The 19616-nt window shown below is 46.0% G+C and overlaps 1 pseudogene; it reads right to left on the bottom strand.

Annotated features, from left to right (window-relative positions):
* Window positions 1–5032: 5032 nt before the first annotated feature.
* Window positions 5033–19616, bottom strand: part of LOC136526004 (aspartyl protease family protein At5g10770-like) — a 31412-nt pseudogene continuing 16828 nt past the window's right edge.

Below are 19616 nucleotides of genomic sequence, written 5' to 3'. Positions count from 1 at the left end.
TCATGGCCACTGTTTCCACCTTGACGGTTGTCTGATGGGTCGTTGTTGCGCGAGCCATGTTGGTTGGGTGGCTGTGAGCGACTTGAGTACTGGCGGCTATGGCTTGACTCGACTGAGACGGATGGAGCCCGGGCTTGATTTACGATCTCTGCGGTCTGGGCCATAGCAGCCGTCAGGTAAGCTTGTATATCATCGCGAACTGCCTGGGTTTCTGGGGTATTGGGTAGCCGTTGCATTGTCGCCATAGCAACGGCCACGTTGGTGCTTGGAGTCCTAAAGACCTGTTTATCCCCCACCCTGTCGAAGGCATTGTTGAGATCGCGTGGCTAGACCCTTGTGCGTTGTGCTTCCTCTTCCGCCTTGGCTTCGATTTGTCGGCGATTAAACCGATCAATATTGCGTGCCTTGCGTGCCAGCCTTTCTTGCTCTGTCTCGCTGACTGCCGGTGGTTCGTCATTACTGACAACGTTGATCAAGCCTCCCCACCTTGGTGGGAAGGACGGGAATCGCGGGTATCCCGAGGCGTGGTCTGGGATATCCAGATCGTATTTGACACCTTCATCATCGTGATTCTGGAGCTCGGTGCGAACAGAGGCATTAGATGCAGTGCCAGACGAGGAGCTTGAGCCACCCTCTTGAACTGTGTGGACCGATCCTTCTTGACAATCCTCAATCTAGACCATGTTGACGAAGTTGTGTGGCTTTGGCCGAGGTCGGAGTATAGAACGTAGACCCGAGCAGCGTTGTATATTGTAAGCATAGTTGGAGGCAGCGTTCCACAGGCCATAGGGCTAGGCTAGGTAGTTCCCCATCAAGGCTTCGTACTCGGAGAGCCGGAGACCCATCGCAGAAGCTGGCCGGCGACGAGCAGAGCGCCCTTTAGGAGTAGATATAACCACGAGATCGGTACCAAGTCATGCAGGACGACGGACGACTAGCCCGAGCTGGTCGGGTAGATCTGTTGTGGGGAGCGGTTACCTGCTCATTAGGTTGACTTTGAATTGAACTTACCAGAGCTAGGGTTTCAGCGAGTTTGGTGCCGACCCGATCGATGGAGTCGAGCAGGTCAGTGTTGTCGATCTGCTTCCCTTTGTAGCGGGGAAGCGGACGACGGGTTGTCGGCGTGGCTGAAGGTGATGCGGGCGTGGTCGGAGCCAGATCCACCGTGGTCGGAGCCAGATCCACCGTGGTCGGAGCTAGATCCCCCGTGGTCGGAGCCGTATCCACCGTGGTTGGAGCCATAGCCGATGCAGGTGAAGCAGCGGTCGACGCAGATTGAATCCGCGCCTCCTCCGTGATCATGGCGATGAAGTCGTCGGAGCCGATTGTCCAGGTGATCTGATCGATGGTGAACGTGAGGCCATTCGGTGTAACCATGGAGCCGGGGATGATGACCATCTTGTTCGCTTGGAGAGCAGTACGCACACCCCCTACCTGGCGCGCCACTATCGACGAAATATGGTCGGCAGTCTACCTAGGGGTATGCCCAAGGTAGTAGATTGTCGGCAGACAGATGCGCAAGCCACAAACAAGATGGTGACGCAAGACAGACACGAGGTTTTATCCAGGTTCGGCCACCAAGAAGGCGTAATACCTACGTCCTGCGTCTGATTGTATTGTTGTATGTCAATTTGAGATGTTTTTTAGAGGGGTCCCCTGCCCGCCTTATAGTCCGGGGGACAGGGTTACAGATCTGGAAACTAATCCTAGCATGTTACAATTGCCATAGGTGGCCGGATAAGGATTCCTATCCTAACCGACCAGGATCTTGCTTGATCGCCAAATTTGTCTTGACTCCTTGCGCGGGACTCCAAACAGGTTGGCTGGGCCGCGCGTCGTCTTTTAGCGGACCGGACCCTCTGATCCGGGCCGGCCCAAGCCTAGCCGTAAGGGTATAGGGGTTAATACCCCCACAGTATCCCAGTGGGTAACTTGGTTGTTGTAAAGTGCTGACGCTTGTCGGTATGTAAGGTTGGCTGAAAGGCTCGTGGGGCGTGATTTCGCGACTAGCACTATGGAACACGTGCTTGGATGGTTTACTGCTTCTTGCGGCATCGTCTTTCTCCTTGAGTTCTCTTGCCATTTTGTTGTAATTGCAATCTTTTGTAACGTGGCTGGCATTTTCGCCGCAGTCAGTACAATATGGAGGTCTTTGGCCTTTGCCTCTTCCTCTGCCTTCTCGCCCGTCGCGCATTCTGTGGCCTCCACGGCCACCACGATTAGGATGGTCGAAACCTCTGTGTTGCTGGTTCGGTGGCGGTACGGGGGGTACCTGATCTGTCAGAGACTATCTTGATTCCTCCTGGAGATTATTGATCGAGTAGAAGGGCCTGACATTTCGCTGCACTGGTGTTTGCGGAGGTCTTGGGGTTTTGTTTGCCTATCTCCATGAATTCTGAGTTGCCTTTCGCCTTTTGAGGTCACCGTCGGACCTTGCATAACTGCCCATTACCTCAAACATCTCCTTTTACAGACTGTGGTTCGTTTCTGGCAAAATGGGCGGTGCATTGGCCTATGGCCAGGCCGTCGATCACTGCCGCTATCACTGTTTCCTCTGGGGAATTTGGCACTTGCGCCTTAATCTAAATGAATCTACGAGATATTCGGATAGGGGCTCGTCATCTCTTTGGATGCAATTGAGGAGGTCTCTAGTTGTTTTAGCCCCAGACTAGTATCCTTGGAAGGTGATAATAACTCCATCTCGAGTTGCTGCCAAGAAAGGATTGAGAGAGGTTTTAGCGAAGTGTACCAATCGTGTGCGATGTCTTTGACTGCCATGATGAGAGACTTTGCCAGAGTTTGCGTGTCTCCTCTAGCGAAAATTACAGCGGTCTCATAGCTAGCTAGGAATTTCTTTGGGTTTGCCTTTCCGTCGAAAGATGGAATACGTGGCTTGTAATTTGGTGGCCATGGGTACTACTGAAGCTCTTTGGACAGGGACGAAGTTGAGTCGTATGCGTTGGCATTCTCATTTAGCGCTGGGTCCTCAGGGATTGCATGGTTTCTGTCCCCCATTGCGTTCCCTGCGGCCCCCGCTCCATGTAGGGCTCGGATTTCTCTTTGTAGTCTATCTCTTTGGACTTTGGCCCGTCGAATGGTTCGTTGAGTTTGATCGGCTCTTTTCCGCCGTGGCCCACTGTAATAGCTGGTCCTTTTCGCGCTGCAGCCTCATGATATCTTGCTTGTACTGATCTAGCCTCCTCAATTCCCTTGCCTGATCATTGATCTCGCCGTCTTCATCTTCTTCGATTTCATTTCCGTCTTGATCGAGTTGGATCTCTTCGGCGACGCCTTCTGGCGTTTCCTGACGGGTTCGAGTTGTGGCAGTGTCATCTGGCTGTGGGTTGGGTACCGATGGCTCCACGGCGGCCGCCGCTGCTACGCCACTTTGCGTGCCTGTTTCCGCTGTCGCGGCGGCGGTTGCGGCAACTACAGATGGCTCCACTCTATCCGTCGGTATCTTCGACTTCTTTGGTGGCATGATAACCTCGAGCAACAACCACGGTGGGCGCCAATGTTGTTCTAGGCCTTAGCCTTCGAACATCGGGTTGAGGAACGAGCGAATCTAACAACCGTATACCAGTTCGAACACTAGGTGGAGAAAACAAAACTCATGTATTCATTATGGAACCGCATGTCTCTCTTTTACAATCCCCGCCAAGGGGGCTATTTATAAAGGCCTACGGGCAGCCTACGGACAACATTTCCCCTGCAACTACTGCACATTCGGAGAATATTCCCATCCGCTCAGGACATGTTCGCCATTTTGGAGAAACGCCCGCCCCGGATGGCGCCAACCCTCTGGTCCCCGACTAGTCCCGCCTTATGTCGCCTCTTTGCCGACCGAGTGGGCCACGACGAACCGGGGATGTCGGCACCTTGTCCCGCGACGGACTCCTCTGACGGGCGAAACCTACAAAGTTAGTCACGTGACCTAACATAAACTATTCGCCCAAGCGAAAGGCCGACATAGTACCTAACGGGACCGATTTCCCTGGCAAGCGGTGACTATTCGTACGGGTGAACAGTCCGAGCCACTTCAGCATGCTGACGCGCCACCTATTCGCCCCGGCGAAAGGATCCATCCTCAGATCGTCAGGGCACTCGCCGTATCGCCCTAGCGAAAAGAGCGGTCCGCGTGGAGGTCGAGCGTGGAATCTGTGCACGAGGCTCTCTCTATTCGCCTTGGCGAAAAGGCGGCGCCACGGTGCGGAACTCTCCTCCCGCTGCCATAGTGCATCCATCATTCCGCCGGTGCGAAGTGTTGGCTGCGTCCCTAAGAAAGAGGGAGGGTAAGGGCGCCCGAGCACCGTGGGGGTGCCCATAGGCTGGGCCTCCCCCCAACAGAAGGTTGTCTCGTACAGCAACCCGCTGATTGGAGAGCAAATATAAATAAATAAATATGTTTATGTTGTTAATTTGCCTTCTTCATCTACATGCCATGTTTAATGTTGATATGAGCATGAGTAGCTGTATTTATTCTATAAAAGCTTTGTAATACCTCATATGCATTTATATCACATTTTTATATGGCCTTTCTCTGAGTAATATGCTTGTTATATTCGGAATTAGATTATTTAATTTATTTAAATATGTTGGGAGCATGTCACTTATATCTGCAATATTATAACATTGATCTGCTTCCAATAAAATTATTATCATAGATATGTCATCCTTATTTTGTTAAAAAAAATCAAAGGGCATATAATGTACCCTCTTTTTTAGTTCGACCTTACAGTGCATATTTGTCTGATGTTTTGCCAGAATTATATTGCCGCTATATAAAACTAAAGTGAAATCGTAGTTGTACATGTGCAATTTTTAAGCCACAGATAAAATAGAAATATAGCATTGTTCCTTTATGTTGACTGATAATATATTTAGGTATGACAAAAATAAACAAAAAAAAAACTGCTCGTCTAGTTTTCACTTACTGCACGTACCATCCTTCCGATCCATTATTTCAGCTGCGATTCTTGTATGACGACCGCGTGAAATTTTGAAATACAGCAGCATGCACTTGAGACGTACTTCAGCAAGCGCCTGGCCGGAATCCGACGTGTCCGCGGCCAGAATCGTACAGCGCCTCGAACGTGCGCTGGTTGACATTGCCAATGATTCCGGTTTGGCCATCCGGGGCCCTGGGACGAACGCGAGGCAGTCGTCGAGCAGAACCCCCGAAGGCACGTCGAGGTCGATCGTGACATCGCCGTCGTACGTGAGGGCAACGGTCGGCACCGTCACGTTGCTGTTGCCGGTGAAGTTGTAGCACGTGTCGAGGTCCTCGTCGTTGTTCGGTGGCAAGAGCGGGTACGCGGACATGGCGCTCCGGAACGCCGTCCGCAGCACCGAGTAGGCCGTCTCCGGGAGAACCGTGACGACCGTGCCGGAGTCTATGATCATGCCTCCGGAGAACACGGTCGGCGGTATGTCGAGCTGCTTCCCTCCGACGCTGATGCCGATGAGATTGACCAAGTAAAACATGGCCTCCTTCGGCACGCTGTGCAGCGGCGTGAACAGGAACCCCGCCGTGTTGGTGCTGGGCGCGCCGAGCGCGAGGAACCCCGTGCTGCTGTTCCCCACCGGGAGGCAGTACGAGAAAGCGCCGCCATAAGTCTCCGCCGTCTGCGAGACGAGCGACTCGGGCGCGCCGGCGAGCCCGAGGAGGCCGTCGAACAGGTCGAACGTTCCACTCTGGACCATGCCGTAGCCGAAGCTGAAGTTCTTGACGGAAACCTGTGGGCTCAGCGTCAGCGTCTCCGTGCTGTACACCTCCACCGTGGTGTCCAAGTTGCCGTACTGGATCCCGTACTGGCACAGGGAGGTGCCGCTGGAGTTGGTGCAGCCATTGGCGTAGGACTCAGGCACGAGGTCCCTGCACGCCTTGGAGTCGCACGGGATGGGCGCGTACGTGGACGACGCGCACGGGTCGAACAGGGGGTCCTTTTGCGGGTAGCACGTCGAGGAGTTGCAGGGCTGGCACTGCACCCACGACAGGTCGCTACCGGTGTCGATGAGGAGGACCTGCGACACGGCCGGCGTGCCGAAGCCCAGCGTGACGACGTACTGCAGCGAGTCCACGGCGGCGCCCAGGGACGTCGGGATGCTCACGCCCACGTCGGACAGCGTGATCATGCGCTCTGATGCCTTGCGCAAGATATGGTTTCTGCGAGCGCAGTCCCTGCGAAGCATCTCGGCCCGGGACGGCCTGTTCGTGGCCGCCACCGAGGCCGGCGCGCACGGTCCGTGCCGGTGCGCAGCGGCATGGACGCACGGTTGGGATCAGAAGTCACTGACACGGATAGCACTTCAGAGTTAGTCTGAAACTTTGATTCGTATCACTTCGAGTTCATCAGTTGCATTGCATTGCATACTTTGTGGTGCAGGTGAGCACGTTGCAGGATCGGATGGCCAAGAGTTCATCACTAAGTGAACCACCGAAGAAAAATCACTGTGATTGATTTTTCGTTTGTCCGGTGTTGATGGTAGTTAACAATCATTATGAACCATCAATATAACTTGCATAAGGGCATGAAAATAATCATCAACATATGTTTAGGGGTTTAAACTAACAAATTCCACGAGTTTTGGTAAATCAGTGTTTTCAGCAGGGTTTATTCAGAAATCCGTCGAGGTGGACTTATATGTCAGAACTAATCGTAATTATCCGACACGAAAATAGCTCCAGAAGGATCTAGAGGACACTAGAGGGCCTCACACAGAAGAAGACTGTGAGAGACAACCAAGTGGGGCCGGCTTGCCCCACCTGCAGGCCGTCCGGCCCCTAAGCCCACCTGTCAGCGCTCTCATTGCTATGTCGGTTCTCCACCATCTTAGGGTTTGCATCTACGCCGTTCTTTTAGGTCGGTTTGATCCGAGGGTTCAGAATTTATGCTCCGCCCTATATATAACAGCCCATACCTCCCTCCCTCAGGCATAAGTCATTTGAGAAGACAGAAAGCATAATCATCCTCAGAGCTCCACCATATTTTAGGGCATAGCTAGCTAGGCTAGATCTAGAGGATGGCAAGCTTCGCTTATTTCTAATCTTGTCAAGAGCGTGGCATGGTATAGCCCCTTATATGCTCTTTTGTATCTTTCATTATTCATATGTTTGCTACAACTGATTCGATATTGTTCTTAATATTATTCATGTTCTTAGTTATCATGATCATCGTCTACATTGATTATATGCTTAGTATAGCTAGATTATCTTTATGTTCAAACATAAGTTCATATAGCGCTTGCTCTAAAGTACATGGGGTGAGTGATCGACATTGTGTAAGCGTGGTGCTTATATATTGTTTACCTTTGAATGCACCCTATATTCTAGGCCATGTGGTAGATCGCGGATGTGACACTCCCATTGAGTCCACTCCCTGAATATAGGACAAGTAGGATCTAGTTACGAAGAAAGATATGCTTTGTTCTTGATCTTCCTTAGTAATATTCCTTATGTGTAGATATGAAGTTGATCTTAGCCATGACTAGTAAGTGTAATTGCACTAATCAACATATGCTTTGACTTGTAATTAAGAATGACTTAGGAATTATTCCTCTAATTTCTACTTAGCAATACTAAAGCCTTAGAAAAGAGTACTTTGAGTGATCTTTTATCATTACTTAATATATTTATCTCTTGACTTACACCTGTTGTGAGTAGAAGTTTGGTTATGGTTTAGTTCTCCATCGTGCATATAAGTTATCAATATATTCCAACTGTCAGTCCTTCCCTGTGGTAAAAATATAAATAACGATACCTAGAATACATCGGGGTGAAATGCTACAATGGTAAATTATCTGTGCGCTTGCAGATCCTTTCATTTTTATATTCTTTCTAGTCACATAAAATAATAAAGTACTTCTTAGTGTCATTCTAGAAGTGACGCTAAAGAATGTCAACAAGCATTTCTGTCATCATAGCTAGGGATGACAACTTAGCAAAAGTGATGTTAAGAAAGGTCAACAACATTAGGTGGCTACTCATGACAAGTTAATAAATACCAACAAGCATTTCTAGCGCTGTTGCCGGGGAAGATAGCTAAGCAATCATGGAATATTGATAAACTTGTACTTATTGATGTGATCGAGAAAACCATTTACCCTCTACTCAAGCAGAGTTACCCTTGTTCTATCTACTTTTATATCTTATGTAGGGTAATGTGTAACCGGTTTTGTCCTTCCGACAAACTATGTTGAAAATCCAAAAGCACTACTGAAAGATCCTAATGGCCAGAGGGGGGTAAATAGCCTATTAAAAATTCTACAACAACACATAGCAAACCGGTTAGACAAATATGAGGCGAAGCGAGTGTTGCGCTAGCCTACTAAAAAGCAAGCCACCTACCACAATTCTAGTTTCTTATAGTCTCTATTCACACAATGGCTATGTTACTACACTAAGTTAGTGTGCTCTCAAAGGCTAACTAAAGAGCCACACTAACCAAACTAACAAGCTCTCACAACTAGCTACACTAAAGAGCTTGACAACTAGTTTGCGGTAATGTAAAGAGAGAGAGAAATGGTTATACCGCCGAGTCGATGAATGAACCAATCAATCACAAGAATAAATACCAATGAAGACCAATCACCTCGGAATCAAATAATAACACAATGATTTTTACCGAGGATCACTTGCTTGCCGACAAGCTAGTTCTCGTTGTGGTGATAAACTCACTTGGAGGTTCACACACTAATTGGCGTCACACGCCAAACCCTCAATAGGGTGCCACATAACCAACACAAGATGAGGATCACACAAGCCACGAGCAATATACTAGAGTACCTTTTGTCTCTCTACCGGGGAAAGGTCAAGAACCCCTCACAATCACCACGATCGGAGCCGGAGACAATCACCAACCTCCACTCGACAATCCTTGCTGCTCCAAGCTGTCTAGGTGGTGGCAACCACCAAGAGTAACAAGCGAATCCCGAAGCGAAACATGAACACCAAGTGCATCTAGATGCAAACACTCAAGCAATGCACTTGGATTCTCTCCCAATCTCACAAAGATGATGAATCAATGATGGAGATGAGTGAGAGGGCTTTGGCTAAGCTCACAAGGTTTCTATGTCAATGAAAATGGCCAAGAGAATGAGCTTGAGCCGGCCATGGGGCTTAAATAGAGAGCCCCCATGAACAGAGCCGTTGGCTCTCTGTTCCTTGAAAAATTGGAGCGACTAGATCCACCGGTCGGACTGACCAGACGCAAGACACCAGCGTTCGGTCCTCAGATTTTCGCCACGTGTCCCCTGCTTCAAAGGTTGATCGTCCAATCTCAACGGTCATCAGTGCACTTAAGTTGTGGCCAGACACATTGCTCAAAGTAACCGAACGCTCCATCACTGGAGTTTGGTCGTTTCCAGTAAGGCACTAGAGCTGGTTTTTCACGACCGAACGTGTCCGATCATAGGCGACCGAACGCGGACCAGAGTCCGGTCCTTACTGTCCTATTTAGATTCTTTTGCCAACGTACGTCATCACCTGACCGGACGCACCCCCAGCGTGTCTGGTCCAATTTCTTCTTAGCGTCCGATCAAAGGACCGAGGGCGGCCTTCACTGCGCGCCACTGACCGGATGCAGGGTCAGAGGCCAATCACTGCCCAAGGCAGAGTCCGGTCAATACGAAACTTCCCCTTTTGACCTCGAACTTCACCACCCTTGATCAAATGTGCCAACCACCAAGTGTATCACCTTGTGCACATGTGTTAGCAAAATTCACAAATGTTTTCAAGGGTGTTAGCACTCCACTAGACCCAAAATGCATATGCAATGAGTTAGAGCATCTAGTGTCACTTTGATAACCGCATTTCGATATGAGTTTCACCCCTCCTCATAGTACGACTATTGATCCTAAATGTGATCACACTCGCTAAGTGTCTCGATCACTTAAACCGAAAAGCTCCTATCAAGTTTCACCTTTGTCTTGAGCTTTTTATTTTTCTCTTTCTTCTTTTCCACGTCCAAGCATTTGATCATCACCATGCCATTGTCATAGAACCGACTAAATTATAAGAGTACAAGTACAATGGCAGCCCGCAAGCGGTCGCACTATCATACTTGAACCCATATAAACCCGGTAGTCCGTCGAGTACCACGATGGGTCTCGATAAACGATTTACAACAACCAAGATCGTACGTGATTCAACATACATGTCACATATTACATAAAGTTCACAGATACATTTCCATTATTAGAGTATGAAACAAAGTTATTACAAACCAAGTTTGATAAACAAAAGCAGAAGCAAATTAAGTTTTAAACTAGCATTTGCCAACATAGTTTGATACAGTGCCAACATACGATCACAGTCCACAAAAAGCATGTAGAGGGGTTAATAAAGAAGCCTGCCCAAGGCTTACTCCTCATCCACAGCGGGATAGAAGCAACTCTTGCAATAACCATGATACACAGTGCCATCTGCAACAATGGGAAAATAAACCCTGAGTACGAGAATGTACTCAGCTAGACTTACCCATCATAAACCAGAAATAAAAAGACTCCAAGGATTATGCAAGGCTGTATAAGTGGATGTAGCTTGACAACATTTTGCATAAAAAGCGATTAACTTAGTTATACAATTATAATTCTGTTACCAAGTTAATTATGACTATCCATCTCTAAATTAACATCTATCCTATGCCAAACATGTGGTATATCATTTTAAGAGCGTACACTAGTAACCATAGCCGGTATTGTAAATCCATGTTCATGCAAACCATCATGTTCCATAATGCAATTACTATGATGTTGGGACTAGCTAAGTTTCTCACTATCCGGGAGAGACGGCGATTCGAATCGTTTTCTATATTTATCTCTTGACTTACACCTGTTGTGAGTAGAAGTTTGGTTATGGTTTAGTTCTCCATCGTGCATATAAGTTATCAATATATTCCAACTGTCAGTCCTTCCCTGTGGTAAAAATATAAATAACGATACCTAGAATACATCGGGGTGAAATGCTACAATGGTAAATTATCTGTGCGCTTGCAGATCCTTTCATTTTTATATTCTTTCTAGTCACATAAAATAATAAAGTACTTCTTAGTGTCATTCTAGAAGTGACGCTAAAGAATGTCAACAAGCATTTCTGTCATCATAGCTAGGGATGACAACTTAGCAAAAGTGATGTTAAGAAAGGTCAACAACATTAGGTGGCTACTCATGACAAGTTAATAAATACCAACAAGCATTTCTAGCGCTGTTGCCGGGGAAGATAGCTAAGCAATCATGGAATATTGATAAACTTGTACTTATTGATGTGATCGAGAAAACCATTTACCCTCTACTCAAGCAGAGTTACCCTTGTTCTATCTACTTTTATATCTTATGTAGGGTAATGTGTAACCGGTTTTGTCCTTCCGACAAACTATGTTGAAAATCCAAAAGCACTACTGAAAGATCCTAATGGCCAGAGGGGGGTAAATAGCCTATTAAAAATTCTACAACAACACATAGCAAACCGGTTAGACAAATATGAGGCGAAGCGAGTGTTGCGCTAGCCTACTAAAAAGCAAGCCACCTACCACAATTCTAGTTTCTTATAGTCTCTATTCACACAATGGCTATGTTACTACACTAAGTTAGTGTGCTCTCAAAGGCTAACTAAAGAGCCACACTAACCAAACTAACAAGCTCTCACAACTAGCTACACTAAAGAGCTTGACAACTAGTTTGCGGTAATGTAAAGAGAGAGAGAAATGGTTATACCGCCGAGTCGATGAATGAACCAATCAATCACAAGAATAAATACCAATGAAGACCAATCACCTCGGAATCAAATAATAACACAATGATTTTTACCGAGGATCACTTGCTTGCCGACAAGCTAGTTCTCGTTGTGGTGATAAACTCACTTGGAGGTTCACACACTAATTGGCATCACACGCCAAACCCTCAATAGGGTGCCACATAACCAACACAAGATGAGGATCACACAAGCCACGAGCAATATACTAGAGTACCTTTTGTCTCTCTACCGGGGAAAGGCCAAGAACCCCTCACAATCACCACGATCGGAGCCGGAGACAATCACCAACCTCCACTCGACAATCCTTGCTGCTCCAAGCTGTCTAGGTGGTGGCAACCACCAAGAGTAACAAGCGAATCCTGAAGCGAAACATGAACACCAAGTGCCTCTAGATGCAAACACTCAAGCAATGCACTTGGATTCTCTCCCAATCTCACAAAGATGATGAATCAATGATGGAGATGAGTGAGAGGGCTTTGGCTAAGCTCACAAGGTTTCTATGTCAATGAAAATGGCCAAGAGAATGAGCTTGAGCCGGCCATGGGGCTTAAATAGAGAGCCCCCATGAACAGAGCCGTTGGCTCTCTGTTCCTTGAAAAATTGGAGCGACTAGATCCACCGGTCGGACTGACCGGACGCAAGACACCAGCGTTCGGTCCTCAGATTTTCGCCACGTGTCCCCTGCTTCAAAGGTTGATCGTCCAATCTCAATGGTCATCAGTGCACTTAAGTTGTGGCCAGACACATTGCTCAAAGTAACCGAACGCTCCATCACTGGAGTTTGGTCGTTTCCAGTAAGGCACTAGAGCTGGTTTTTCACGACCGAACGTGTCCGATCATAGGCGACCGAACACGGACCAGAGTCCGGTCCTTACTGTCCTATTTAGATTCTTTTGCCAACGTACGTCATCACCTGACCGGACGCACCCCCAGCGTGTCTGGTCCAATTTCTTCTTAGCGTCCGATCAAAGGACCGAGGGCGGCCTTCACTGCGCGCCACTGACCGGATGCAGGGTCAGAGGCCAATCACTGCCCAAGGCAGAGTCCGGTCAATACGAAACTTCCCCTTTTGACCTCGAACTTCACCACCCTTGATCAAATGTGCCAACCACCAAGTGTATCACCTTGTGCACATGTGTTAGCAAAATTCACAAATGTTTTCAAGGGTGTTAGCACTCCACTAGACCCAAAATGCATATGCAATGAGTTAGAGCATCTAGTGTCACTTTGATAACCGCATTTCGATATGAGTTTCACCCCTCCTCATAGTACGACTATTGATCCTAAATGTGATCACACTCGCTAAGTGTCTCGATCACTTAAACCGAAAAGCTCCTATCAAGTTTCACCTTTGTCTTGAGCTTTTTATTTTTCTCTTTCTTCTTTTCCACGTCCAAGCATTTGATCATCACCATGCCATTGTCATAGAACCGACTAAATTATAAGAGTACAAGTACAATGGCAGCCCGCAAGCGGTCGCACTATCATACTTGAACCCATATAAACCCGGTAGTCCGTCGAGTACCACGATGGGTCTCGATAAACGATTTACAACAACCAAGATCGCACATGATTCAACATACATGTCACATATTACATAAAGTTCACAGATACATTTCCATTATTAGAGTATGAAACAAAGTTATTACAAACCAAGTTTGATAAACAAAAGCAGAAGCAAATTAAGTTTGAAACTAGCATTTGCCAACATAGTTTGATACAGTGCCAACATACGATCATAGTCCACAAAAAAGCATGTAGAGGGGTTAATAAAGAAGCCTGCCCAAGGCTTACTCCTCATCCACAGCGGGATAGAAGCAACTCTTGCAATAACCATGATACACAGTGCCATCTGCAACAATGGGAAAATAAACCCTGAGTACGAGAATGTACTCAGCTAGACTTACCCATCATAAACCAGAAATAAAAAGACTCCAAGGATTATGCAAGGCTGTATAAGTGGATGTAGCTTGACAACATTTTGCATAAAAAGCGATTAACTCAGTTATACAATTATAATTCTGTTACCAAGTTAATTATGACTATCCATCTCTAAATTAACAACTATCCTATGCCAAACATGTGGTATATCATTTTAAGAGCGTACACTAGTAACCATAGCCGGTATTGTAAATCCATGTTCATGCAAACCATCATGTTCCATAATGCAATTACTATGATGTTGGGACTAGCTAAGTTTCTCACTATCCGGGAGAGACGGCGATTCGAATCGTTTTCTATATTTATCTCTTGACTTACACCTGTTGTGAGTAGAAGTTTGGTTATGGTTTAGTTCTCCATCGTGCATATAAGTTATCAATATATTCCAACTGTCAGTCCTTCCCTGTGGTAAAAATATAAATAATGATACCTAGAATACATCGGGGTGAAATGCTACAATGGTAAATTATCTGTGCGCTTGCAGATCCTTTCATTTTTATATTCTTTCTAGTCACATAAAATAATAAAGTACTTCTTAGTGTCATTCTAGAAGTGACGCTAAAGAATGTCAACAAGCATTTCTGTCATCATAGCTAGGGATGACAACTTAGCAAAAGTGATGTTAAGAAAGGTCAACAACATTAGGTGGCTACTCATGACAAGTTAATAAATACCAACAAGCATTTCTAGCGCTATTGCCGGGGAAGATAGCTAAGCAATCATGGAATATTGATAAACTTGTACTTATTGATGTGATCGAGAAAACCATTTACCCTCTACTCAAGCAGAGTTACCCTTGTTCTATCTACTTTTATATCTTATGTAGGGTAATGTGTAACCGGTTTTGTCCTTCCGACAAACTATGTTGAAAATCCAAAAGCACTACTGAAAGATCCTAATGGCCAGAGGGGGGTAAATAGCCTATTAAAAATTCTACAACAACACATAGCAAACCGGTTAGACAAATATGAGGCGAAGCGAGTGTTGCGCTAGCCTACTAAAAAGCAAGCCACCTACCACAATTCTAGTTTCTTATAGTCTCTATTCACACAATGGCTATGTTACTACACTAAGTTAGTGTGCTCTCAAAGGCTAACTAAAGAGCCACACTAACCAAACTAACAAGCTCTCACAACTAGCTACACTAAAGAGCTTGACAACTAGTTTGCGGTAATGTAAAGAGAGAGAGAAATGGTTATACCGCCGAGTCAATGAATGAACCAATCAATCACAAGAATAAATACCAATGAAGACCAATCACCTCGGAATCAAATAATAACACAATGATTTTTACCGAGGATCACTTGCTTGCCGACAAGCTAGTTCTCGTTGTGGTGATAAACTCACTTGGAGGTTCACACACTAATTGGCATCACACGCCAAACCCTCAATAGGGTGCCACATAACCAACACAAGATGAGGATCACACAAGCCACGAGCAATATACTAGAGTACCTTTTGTCTCTCTACCGGGGAAAGGTCAAGAACCCCTCACAATCACCACGATCGGAGCCGGAGACAATCACCAACCTCCACTCGACAATCCTTGCTGCTCCAAGCTGTCTAGGTGGTGGCAACCACCAAGAGTAACAAGCGAATCCCGAAGCGAAACATGAACACCAAGTGCCTCTAGATGCAAACACTCAAGCAATGCACTTGGATTCTCTCCCAATCTCACAAAGATGATGAATCAATGATGGAGATGAGTGAGAGGGCTTTGGCTAAGCTCACAAGGTTTCTATGTCAATGAAAATGGCCAAGAGAATGAGCTTGAGCTGGCCATGGGGCTTAAATAGAGAGCCCCCATGAACAGAGTCGTTGGCTCTCTGTTCCTTGAAAAATTGGAGCAACTAGATCCACCGGTCGGACTGACCGGACGCAAGACACCAGCGTTCGGTCCTCAGATTTTCGCCACGTGTCCCCTGCTTCAAAGGTTGATCGTCCAATCTCAACGGTCATCAGTGCACTTAAGTTGTGGCCAGACACATTGCTCAAAGTAACCGAACGCTCCATCACTGGAGTTTGGTCGTTTCCAGTAAGGCACTAGAGCTGGTTTTTCACGACCGAACGTGTCCGATCATAGGCGACCGAACGCGGACCAGAGTCCGGTCCTTACTGTCCTATTTAGATTCTTTTGCCAACGTACGTCATCACCTGACCGGACGCACCCCCAGCGTGTCTGGTCCAATTTCTTCTTAGCGTCCGATCAAAGGACCGAGGGCGGCCTTCACTGCGCGCCACTGACCGGATGCAGGGTCAGAGGCCAATCACTGCCCAAGGCAGAGTCCGGTCAATACGAAACTTCCCCTTTTGACCTCGAACTTCACCACCCTTGATCAAATGTGCCAACCACCAAGTGTATCACCTTGTGCACATGTGTTAGCAAAATTCACAAATGTTTTCAAGGGTGTTAGCACTCCACTAGACCCAAAATGCATATGCAATGAGTTAGAGCATCTAGTGTCACTTTGATAACCGCATTTCAATATGAGTTTCACCCCTCCTCATAGTACGACTATTGATCCTAAATGTGATCACACTCGCTAAGTGTCTCGATCACTTAAACCGAAAAGCTCCTATCAAGTTTCACCTTTGTCTTGAGCTTTTTATTTTTCTCTTTCTTCTTTTCCACGTCCAAGCATTTGATCATCACCATGCCATTGTCATAGAACCGACTAAATTATAAGAGTACAAGTACAATGGCAGCCCGCAAGCGGTCGCACTATCATACTTGAACCCATATAAACCCGGTAGTCCGTCGAGTACCACGATGGGTCTCGATAAACGATTTACAACAACCAAGATCGTACGTGATTCAACATACATGTCACATATTACATAAAGTTCACAGATACATTTCCATTATTAGAGTATGAAACAAAGTTATTACAAACCAAGTTTGATAAACAAAAGCAGAAGCAAATTAAGTTTTAAACTAGCATTTGCCAACATAGTTTGATACAGTGCCAACATACGATCACAGTCCACAAAAAGCATGTAGAGGGGTTAATAAAGAAGCCTGCCCAAGGCTTACTCCTCATCCACAGCGGGATAGAAGCAACTCTTGCAATAACCATGATACACAGTGCCATCTGCAACAATGGGAAAATAAACCCTGAGTACGAGAATGTACTCAGCTAGACTTACCCATCATAAACCAGAAATAAAAAGACTCCAAGGATTATGCAAGGCTGTATAAGTGGATGTAGCTTGACAACATTTTGCATAAAAAGCGATTAACTTAGTTATACAATTATAATTCTGTTACCAAGTTAATTATGACTATCCATCTCTAAATTAACAACTATCCTATGCCAAACATGTGGTATATCATTTTAAGAGCGTACACTAGTAACCATAGCCGGTATTGTAAATCCATGTTCATGCAAACCATCATGTTCCATAATGCAATTACTATGATGTTGGGACTAGCTAAGTTTCTCACTATCCGGGAGAGACGGCGATTCGAATCGTTTTCTATATTTATCTCTTGACTTACACCTGTTGTGAGTAGAAGTTTGGTTATGGTTTAGTTCTCCATCGTGCATATAAGTTATCAATATATTCCAACTGTCAGTCCTTCCCTGTGGTAAAAATATAAATAACGATACCTAGAATACATCGGGGTGAAATGCTACAATGGTAAATTATCTGTGCGCTTGCAGATCCTTTCATTTTTATATTCTTTCTAGTCACATAAAATAATAAAGTACTTCTTAGTGTCATTCTAGAAGTGACGCTAAAGAATGTCAACAAGCATTTCTGTCATCATAGCTAGGGATGACAACTTAGCAAAAGTGATGTTAAGAAAGGTCAACAACATTAGGTGGCTACTCATGACAAGTTAATAAATACCAACAAGCATTTCTAGCGCTATTGCCGGGGAAGATAGCTAAGCAATCATGGAATATTGATAAACTTGTACTTATTGATGTGATCGAGAAAACCATTTACCCTCTACTCAAGCAGAGTTACCCTTGTTCTATCTACTTTTATATCTTATGTAGGGTAATGTGTAACCGGTTTTGTCCTTCCGACAAACTATGTTGAAAATCCAAAAGCACTACTGAAAGATCCTAATGGCCAGAGGGGGGTAAATAGCCTATTAAAAATTCTACAACAACACATAGCAAACCGGTTAGACAAATATGAGGCGAAGCGAGTGTTGCGCTAGCCTACTAAAAAGCAAGCCACCTACCACAATTCTAGTTTCTTATAGTCTCTATTCACACAATGGCTATGTTACTACACTAAGTTAGTGTGCTCTCAAAGGCTAACTAAAGAGCCACACTAACCAAACTAACAAGCTCTCACAACTAGCTACACTAAAGAGCTTGACAACTAGTTTGCGGTAATGTAAAGAGAGAGAGAGAAATGGTTATACCGCCGAGTCGATGAATGAACCAATCAATCACAAGAATAAATACCAATGAAGACCAATCACCTCGGAATCAAATAATAACACAATGATTTTTACCGAGGATCACTTGCTTGCCGACAAGCTAGTTCTCGTTGTGGTGATAAACTCACTTGGAGGTTCACACACTAATTGGCATCACACGCCAAACCCTCAATAGGGTGCCACATAACCAACACAAGATGAGGATCACACAAGCCACGAGCAATATACTAGAGTACCTTTTGTCTCTCTACCGGGGAAAGGCCAAGAACCCCTCACAATCACCACGATCGGAGCCGGAGACAATCACCAACCTCCACTCGACAATCCTTGCTGCTCCAAGCTGTCTAGGTGGTGGCAACCACCAAGAGTAACAAGCGAATCCTGAAGCGAAACATGAACACCAAGTGCCTCTAGATGCAAACACTCAAGCAATGCACTTGGATTCTCTCCCAATCTCACAAAGATGATGAATCAATGATGGAGATGAGTGAGAGGGCTTTGGCTAAGCTCACAAGGTTTCTATGTCAATGAAAATGGCCAAGAGAATGAGCTTGAGCCGGCCATGGGGCTTAAATAGAGAGCCCCCATGAACAGAGCCGTTGGCTCTCTGTTCCTTGAAAAATTGGAGCGACTAGATCCACCGGTCGGACTGACCGGACGCAAGACACCAGCGTTCGGTCCTCAGATTTTCGCCACGTGTCCCCTGCTTCAAAGGTTGATCGTCCAATCTCAATGGTCATCAGTGCACTTAAGTTGTGGCTAGACACATTGCTCAAAGTAACCGAACGCTCCATCACTGGAGTTTGGTCGTTTCCAGTAAGGCACTAGAGCTGGTTTTTCACGACCGAACGTGTCCGATCATAGGCGACCGAACACGGACCAGAGTCCGGTCCTTACTGTCCTATTTAGATTCTTTTGCCAACGTACGTCATCACCTGACCGGACGCACCCCCAGCGTGTCTGGTCCAATTTCTTCTTAGCGTCCGATCAAAGGACCGAGGGCGGCCTTCACTGCGCGCCACTGACCGGATGCAGGGTCAGAGGCCAATCACTGCCCAAGGCAGAGTCCGGTCAATACGAAACTTCCCCTTTTGACCTCGAACTTCACCACCCTTGATCAAATGTGCCAACCACCAAGTGTATCACCTTGTGCACATGTGTTAGCAAAATTCACAAATGTTTTCAAGGGTGTTAGCACTCCACTAGACCCAAAATGCATATGCAATGAGTTAGAGCATCTAGTGTCACTTTGATAACCGCATTTCGATATGAGTTTCACCCCTCCTCATAGTACGACTATTGATCCTAAATGTGATCACACTCGCTAAGTGTCTCGATCACTTAAACCGAAAAGCTCCTATCAAGTTTCACCTTTGTCTTGAGCTTTTTATTTTTCTCTTTCTTCTTTTCCACGTCCAAGCATTTGATCATCACCATGCCATTGTCATAGAACCGACTAAATTATAAGAGTACAAGTACAATGGCAGCCCGCAAGCGGTCGCACTATCATACTTGAACCCA

The sequence above is a fragment of the Miscanthus floridulus genome, chromosome 19, assembly GCF_019320115.1.
Source record: "Miscanthus floridulus cultivar M001 chromosome 19, ASM1932011v1, whole genome shotgun sequence".
NCBI classification, from domain to species: domain Eukaryota; kingdom Viridiplantae; phylum Streptophyta; class Magnoliopsida; order Poales; family Poaceae; genus Miscanthus; species Miscanthus floridulus.
This window is presented reverse-complemented; position numbering and strand designations above follow the sequence as displayed.